Raw genomic sequence first — 8,539 nt, forward strand, 5'->3', positions numbered from 1 at the left:
TTTTTTTTCTTTTTTAACCTTATTTTTTTCTTTCTTTACCCATCAAACAATAGATGCTTGAGGAAGGATTCGAACTCCCAACCACTTCGTTTACTTCCACCCACTATGACCAACTAGGTCAGCTCACTTGTGCCAAATTACTTCTTTTATTCTTCTTGTTGTACATCTTCTCAGTCTAGTTTTCTTTTTTTCGGATTTGTTTGGCCTTTTTTTTCCTTCAGTATATTTTTTTATTTATCTTCATTTGTTATTATTTCTCTATTTCATTTTCATTTTCTTAAATTCATTAACATTTTCTTAAATTCGTGAACTTTTTTGCTATCCGTGAACTTACTTTCTAAATCTGTGAACTTTTTCCAATTGAATGAATGTTTTTCGACTTCACAAACTCTTATCAAATTCGTAAACTTTCTTGGTCAAATTCATGAATTTTTTTTCAATTTCATGAACTTTTTCAAATTCGTGAAGTTTTTTGTGCAAGTGATCAGCTTGGCCCATGTAATTGGCGTCCCTGCCGCATAATTGATGTTGAACACAAATTGCAAACCCTGTACTTTAAGAAAAATTATCAACTTCTTTTGGAACACAAACATTTCTTAAATTTGTGAACAAAAAATTTGAAAACTGAAATATTTTTTGAATGTTTTTCAGAAGAGGAAAAAAGCATAAAAGGACAGGCCTTGGGAGGGGGTGTGCCACAGTGCTAGCCTTTTCTTTTGTGGTACAGCGCTAGATGAACTAGCAAGCAAGCACACATGCTAAATTTTCATTAAAAAAAAGGCAAGCACACATGTTGGTTAATTGATTCCGACAGTACAGTACGCACATGTCTTGCCGTAGACGTAGCCTCCATGTGCCCAGGTCGATCCACATGCGCTAGGCGGCCCAGGCCTAGGCACCTTCCGCGTCCGGGTGCGCCAACCTTCAGTGCGGCAGCGCCAGCTTCAGTGCACTGCGCAGTTTAGTACCACATGTCCACATCCCTGGGCGAGCTACAACAAGGTGCATGAAGGGCAAAAAAAGGAGGGGTGACGAACGGTTCAATTCATATCTGTGGTTATTTTCCACACACCAAAGCTATTTTCGGTTATTTCGGTTTAACAGAAAAAGGTTATCGATTTTCAAAAAATAAAAAATTGAATAAGGTTCATTTGATTTAAAAAGTTCACAATTTTTTTTAAAATCAATTATTTTGAAAAAATAATGTTTGACAGCCATCGTAGTCATCCCCAAACTTTACCTCTCTCAACTGACATATCCTTTCTTTGTCTCATTGGTGTGCTGATGACGAGCTCCGCTCCACCTCCCTATGCAATCCTCTCTCTACTGCCATCTCCTTCACTGATGTCGCTGCCACCATCCATCCTCATCGAGCTCCGCCTCACAATGGTAACATCTTCCCACTGACCACAACCATCTCCTCCTTCTATGTTTCCGGCGAGAGAAGAAAGAGAAGTGGCAATTGGTCAAGGACGAGGCGCTGCACAAGGCGGGCATTGAGGAGAGAAGAGCACGTGCCACTGAGAACAATGCCATGTCCAACCTTCTTGCCGAAGAGAATAGGATCATGAAAATGAACCGCAATGACATGGATGACATCACCAAAGAATGGCATGATATGGAAAGGAGAGACATCTTGAAGAGGAGGATACTTGGGTCGGCCGGTGCTTGTTACAGTGTCGGCGATGTTTTCTCATCGGGATTTGGAGCCAATATCGCCGATGCATTCAGTGCGCCGGCCGGTGATTTCGGTATCGGAATTGGAACAAGTGCCGGCGATGGATTCGGGAGCGGCGATGACCTCGATGGAGGTGCTGCGGAGTGAAAAGCGACCAAGACGATGATGGACGTGGTCGTCGCTTTTTCTTTTGTCCTACAAAACTATGATTTTATTTGTGCGCGAACTATATTTTATTGTTTGAATTTGAACTCATTTATCAGAATCGCTGTCAAATTCGCTTATTGTGGGGTTTTTGGTTTGCGGGTTGACGCGGCAGCGCCCGAGCAGACCCCGTGTAGCCGTCCCGTAAAAAAACATCTTCTGTGAATATCCTTTTTTACGGGTCCATTTGCGGGGTCTGACTCTGCCCTCGCCTGTGTCGGCCCACAAAAACGTTTTTCCCTGAACTATAAATGCGTTTTGCGGGTCGGAGTTACACGGGCTTTGCTAGAGATGCTGTTAGTAGCTCACCTTCGTTTGGAATTTGCGGTCCTTGCATTGGCTGCGTGTGTTGGTTTTGTGTGGATATCCACGTCGATGGGTGGCGTCCCAATGTGGGTATTTGTAGCGGTTTTCGCTCGATATTTTGCAACTAATTGAGCAATTTTTTCTTTTCTCTATCTCTACTACTTAAAAAAACGTAAGGTTTCCATTTCACCTTTCTTTTCACCACCCATTCGTCCAACCTTTCTTGTATGATAATCAATCAACTTATTTACTTACCTTCTGAATCAATTTCACTTTAATTTACTTACCAAACTTCTAATCAAAATAAAAGGTAATTCATGAGAAGAAATTGATAAACATTTATTTACACAATCACACTATTACGAACATGTAAATCATAAGCTAACGTACTAGAATATTTATATCCCATTGCAACGCACGGGCATTGTTCTAGTTTATTAAGAAGATGAGGAAATCTTTTTGCCTCTATTTTGGGCTTGACGGACTACAAAGTGGGAAAATATTACGTGTTTTGGTCTTAGGGATATTCCTTCCAAAGGTCACTCCAATCTCCTCTAGTGGTGAAAATTGACGCGTAGTATGTGCCTTACTCGCGCATGCACCACTTGTCGCAGTTTAGGAATGTGTGGTTTTGTTTGTGTTTTTTTCATATATCAATTTTCTAAAATATATCTTTGGACCGCGCGTTCAAATCATGAACCATTTTATTGTTGCATTTCTCATGTCGAGATTTTGAAACTACATTTTATATTGATGGGTTTGAATGAATTTTTCAGGCAAAAATTATGCTCTCAAAGGTGAACTAACACGTGCTTCTAAATTGTACTAACTCATACTTGGAAGTGCAACTAACTTGTACTCCCAAGGGGTAAAGCACAATTGTGCTCCCCCCGAAAGTACACATGTGCCTCACAGTTTACACGGAAGCCCAACACAACCACGCTCCTGTCAGACAAAACCTGGGAAAAAACTAGAATCTCTACTAGTTAAAAAAAACGTAATGTTCACATTTCACCTTTCTTTTCACCACCCATTTGTCCAAACTTCCTTGTATGATAATCAATCAACTTATTTACTTACCTTCTAAATCAATTTCATTTTAATTTACTTACCAAACTTGTGATCAAAATATAAGGTAATTCATGAGCAGAAATTGATAAACATTTATTTACACAATCACACTATTACGAACATGTAAATCATAAGCTAACGTACTAGAATATTTATATCCCATTGCAACGCACGGGCATTGTTCTAGTTTATTAAGAAGATGAGGAAATCTTTTTGCCTCTATTTTGGGCTCGACGGACTACAAAGTGGGAAAATATTACGTGTTTTGGTCTTAGGGATATTCCTTCCAAAGGTCACTCCAATCTCCTCTAGTGGTGAAAATTGACGCGTATTATGTGCCTTACTCGCGCATGCACCACTTGTCGCAGTTTAGGAATGTGTGGTTTTGTTTGTGTTTTCTTCATATATCAATTTTCTAAAATATATCTTTGGACCGCGCGTTCAAATCATGAACCATTTTATTGTTGCATTTCTCATGTCGAGATTTTGAAACTACATTTTATATTGATGGGTTTGAATGAATTTTTCAGGCAAAAATTATGCTCTCAAAGGTGAACTAACACGTGCTTCTAAATTGTACTAACTCATACTTGGAAGTGCAACTAACTTGTACTCCCAAGGGGTAAAGCACAGTTGTGCTCCCCCCGAAAGTACACATGTGCCTCACAGTTTACACGGAAGCCCAACACACCCACGCTCCTGTCAGACAAAACCTGGGAAAAAACTAGAATCTCTACTAGTTAAAAAAACGTAATGTTCACATTTCACCTTTCTTTTCACCACCCATTTGTCCAAACTTCCTTGTATGATAATCAATCAACTTATTTACTTACCTTCTGAATCAATTTCATTTTAATTTACTTACCAAACTTGTGATCAAAATATAAGGTAATTCATGAGCAGAAATTGATAAACATTTATTTACACAATCACACTATTACGAACATGTAAATCATAAGCTAACGTACTAGAATATTTATATCCCATTGCAACGCACGGGCATTGTTCTAGTTTATTAAGAAGATGAGGAAATCTTTTTGCCTCTATTTTGGGCTCGACGGACTACAAAGTGGGAAAATATTACGTGTTTTGGTCTTAGGGATATTCCTTCCAAAGGTCACTCCAATCTCCTCTAGTGGTGAAAATTGACGCGTAGTATGTGCCTTACTCGCGCATGCACCACTTGTCGCAGTTTAGGAATGTGTGGTTTTGTTTGTGTTTTTTTCATATATCAATTTTCTAAAATATACCTTTGGACCGCGCGTTCAAATCATGAACCATTTTATTGTTGCATTTCTCATGTCGAGATTTTGAAACTACATTTTATATTGATGGGTTTGAATGAATTTTTCAGGCAAAAATTATGCTCTCAAAGGTGAACTAACACGTGCTTCTAAATTGTACTAACTCATACTTGGAAGTGCAACTAACTTGTACTCCCAAGGGGTAAAGCACAGTTGTGCTCCCCACGAAAGTACACATGTGCCTCACAGTTTACACGGAAGCCCAACACACCCACGCTCCTGTCAGACAAAACCTGGGAAAAAACTAGAATCTCTACTAGTTAAAAAAAACGTAATGTTCACATTTCACCTTTCTTTTCACCACCCATTTGTCCAAACTTCCTTGTATGATAATCAATCAACTTATTTACTTACCTTCTGAATCAATTTCATTTTAATTTACTTACCAAACTTGTGATCAAAATATAAGGTAATTCATGAGCAGAAATTGATAAACATTTATTTACACAATCACACTATTATGAACATGTAAATCATAAGCTAACGTACTAGAATATTTATATCCCATTGCAACGCACGGGCATTGTTCTAGTTTATTAAGAAGATGAGGAAATCTTTTTGCCTCTATTTTGGGCTCGACGGACTACAAAGTGGGAAAATATTACGTGTTTTGGTCTTAGGGATATTCCTTCCAAAGGTCACTCCAATCTCCTCTAGTGGTGAAAATTGACGCGTAGTATGTGCCTTACTCGCGCATGCACCACTTGTCGCAGTTTAGGAATGTGTGGTTTTGTTTGTGTTTTTTTCATATATCAATTTTCTAAAATATATCTTTGGACCGCGCGTTCAAATCATGAACCATTTTATTGTTGCATTTCTCATGTCGAGATTTTGAAACTACATTTTATATTGATGGGTTTGAATGAATTTTTCAGGCAAAAATTATGCTCTCAAAGGTGAACTAACACGTGCTTCTAAATTGTACTAACTCATACTTGGAAGTGCAACTAACTTGTACTCCCAAGGGGTAAAGCACAATTGTGCTCCCCCCGAAAGTACACATGTGCCTCACAGTTTACACGGAAGCCCAACACAACCACGCTCCTGTCAGACAAAACCTGGGAAAAAACTAGAATCTCTACTAGTTAAAAAAAACGTAATGTTCACATTTCACCTTTCTTTTCACCACCCATTTGTCCAAACTTCCTTGTATGATAATCAATCAACTTATTTACTTACCTTCTAAATCAATTTCATTTTAATTTACTTACCAAACTTGTGATCAAAATATAAGGTAATTCATGAGCAGAAATTGATAAACATTTATTTACACAATCACACTATTACGAACATGTAAATCATAAGCTAACGTACTAGAATATTTATATCCCATTGCAACGCACGGGCATTGTTCTAGTTTATTAAGAAGATGAGGAAATCTTTTTGCCTCTATTTTGGGCTCGACGGACTACAAAGTGGGAAAATATTACGTGTTTTGGTCTTAGGGATATTCCTTCCAAAGGTCACTCCAATCTCCTCTAGTGGTGAAAATTGACGCGTATTATGTGCCTTACTCGCGCATGCACCACTTGTCGCAGTTTAGGAATGTGTGGTTTTGTTTGTGTTTTCTTCATATATCAATTTTCTAAAATATATCTTTGGACCGCGCGTTCAAATCATGAACCATTTTATTGTTGCATTTCTCATGTCGAGATTTTGAAACTACATTTTATATTGATGGGTTTGAATGAATTTTTCAGGCAAAAATTATGCTCTCAAAGGTGAACTAACACGTGCTTCTAAATTGTACTAACTCATACTTGGAAGTGCAACTAACTTGTACTCCCAAGGGGTAAAGCACAGTTGTGCTCCCCCCGAAAGTACACATGTGCCTCACAGTTTACACGGAAGCCCAACACACCCACGCTCCTGTCAGACAAAACCTGGGAAAAAACTAGAATCTCTACTAGTTAAAAAAAACGTAATGTTCACATTTCACCTTTCTTTTCACCACCCATTTGTCCAAACTTCCTTGTATGATAATCAATCAACTTATTTACTTACCTTCTGAATCAATTTCATTTTAATTTACTTACCAAACTTGTGATCAAAATATAAGGTAATTCATGAGCAAAAATTGATAAACATTTATTTACACAATCACACTATTACGAACATGTAAATCATAAGCTAACGTACTAGAATATTTATATCCCATTGCAACGCACGGGCATTGTTCTAGTTTATTAAGAAGATGAGGAAATCTTTTTGCCTCTATTTTGGGCTCGACGGACTACAAAGTGGGAAAATATTACGTGTTTTGGTCTTAGGGATATTCCTTCCAAAGGTCACTCCAATCTCCTCTAGTGGTGAAAATTGACGCGTAGTATGTGCCTTACTCGCGCATGCACCACTTGTCGCAGTTTAGGAATGTGTGGTTTTGTTTGTGTTTTTTTCATATATCAATTTTCTAAAATATATCTTTGGACCGCGCGTTCAAATCATGAACCATTTTATTGTTGCATTTCTCATGTCGAGATTTTGAAACTACATTTTATATTGATGGGTTTGAATGAATTTTTCAGGCAAAAATTATGCTCTCAAAGGTGAACTAACACGTGCTTCTAAATTGTACTAACTCATACTTGGAAGTGCAACTAACTTGTACTCCCAAGGGGTAAAGCACAATTGTGCTCCCCCCGAAAGTACACATGTGCCTCACAGTTTACACGGAAGCCCAACACAACCACGCTCCTGTCAGACAAAACCTGGGAAAAAACTAGAATCTCTACTAGTTAAAAAAAACGTAATGTTCACATTTCACCTTTCTTTTCACCACCCATTTGTCCAAACTTCCTTGTATGATAATCAATCAACTTATTTACTTACCTTCTGAATCAATTTCATTTTAATTTACTTACCAAACTTGTGATCAAAATATAAGGTAATTCATGAGCAGAAATTGATAAACATTTATTTACACAATCACACTATTACGAACATGTAAATCATAAGCTAACGTACTAGAATATTTATATCCCATTGCAACGCACGGGCATTGTTCTAGTTTATTAAGAAGATGAGGAAATCTTTTTGCCTCTATTTTGGGCTCGACGGACTACAAAGTGGGAAAATATTACGTGTTTTGGTCTTAGGGATATTCCTTCCAAAGGTCACTCCAATCTCCTCTAGTGGTGAAAATTGACGCGTAGTATGTGCCTTACTCGCGCATGCACCACTTGTCGCAGTTTAGGAATGTGTGGTTTTGTTTGTGTTTTCTTCATATATCAATTTTCTAAAATATATCTTTGGACCGCGCGTTCAAATCATGAACCATTTTATTGTTGCATTTCTCATGTCGAGATTTTGAAACTACATTTTATATTGATGGGTTTGAATGAATTTTTCAGGCAAAAATTATGCTCTCAAAGGTGAACTAACACGTGCTTCTAAATTGTACTAACTCATACTTGGAAGTGCAACTAACTTGTACTCCCAAGGGGTAAAGCACAGTTGTACTCCCCCCGAAAGTACACATGTGCCTCACAGTTTACACGGAAGCCCAACACACCCACGCTCCTGTCAGACAAAACCTGGGAAAAAACTAGAATCTCTACTAGTTAAAAAAAACGTAATGTTCACATTTCACCTTTCTTTTCACCACCCATTTGTCCAAACTTCCTTGTATGATAATCAATCAACTTATTTACTTACCTTCTGAATCAATTTCATTTTAATTTACTTACCAAACTTGTGATCAAAATATAAGGTAATTCATGAGCAGAAATTGATAAACATTTATTTACACAATCACACTATTACGAACATGTAAATCATAAGCTAACGTACTAGAATATTTATATCCCATTGCAACGCACGGGCATTGTTCTAGTTTATTAAGAAGATGAGGAAATCTTTTTGCCTCTATTTTGGGCTCGACGGACTACAAAGTGGGAAAATATTACGTGTTTTGGTCTTAGGGATATTCCTTCCAAAGGTCACTCCAATCTCCTCTAGTGGTGAAAATTGACGCGTA

The sequence above is a fragment of the Triticum aestivum genome, chromosome 6B, assembly GCF_018294505.1.
Source record: "Triticum aestivum cultivar Chinese Spring chromosome 6B, IWGSC CS RefSeq v2.1, whole genome shotgun sequence".
In the NCBI taxonomy this organism is placed as follows: Eukaryota; Viridiplantae; Streptophyta; class Magnoliopsida; order Poales; family Poaceae; genus Triticum; species Triticum aestivum.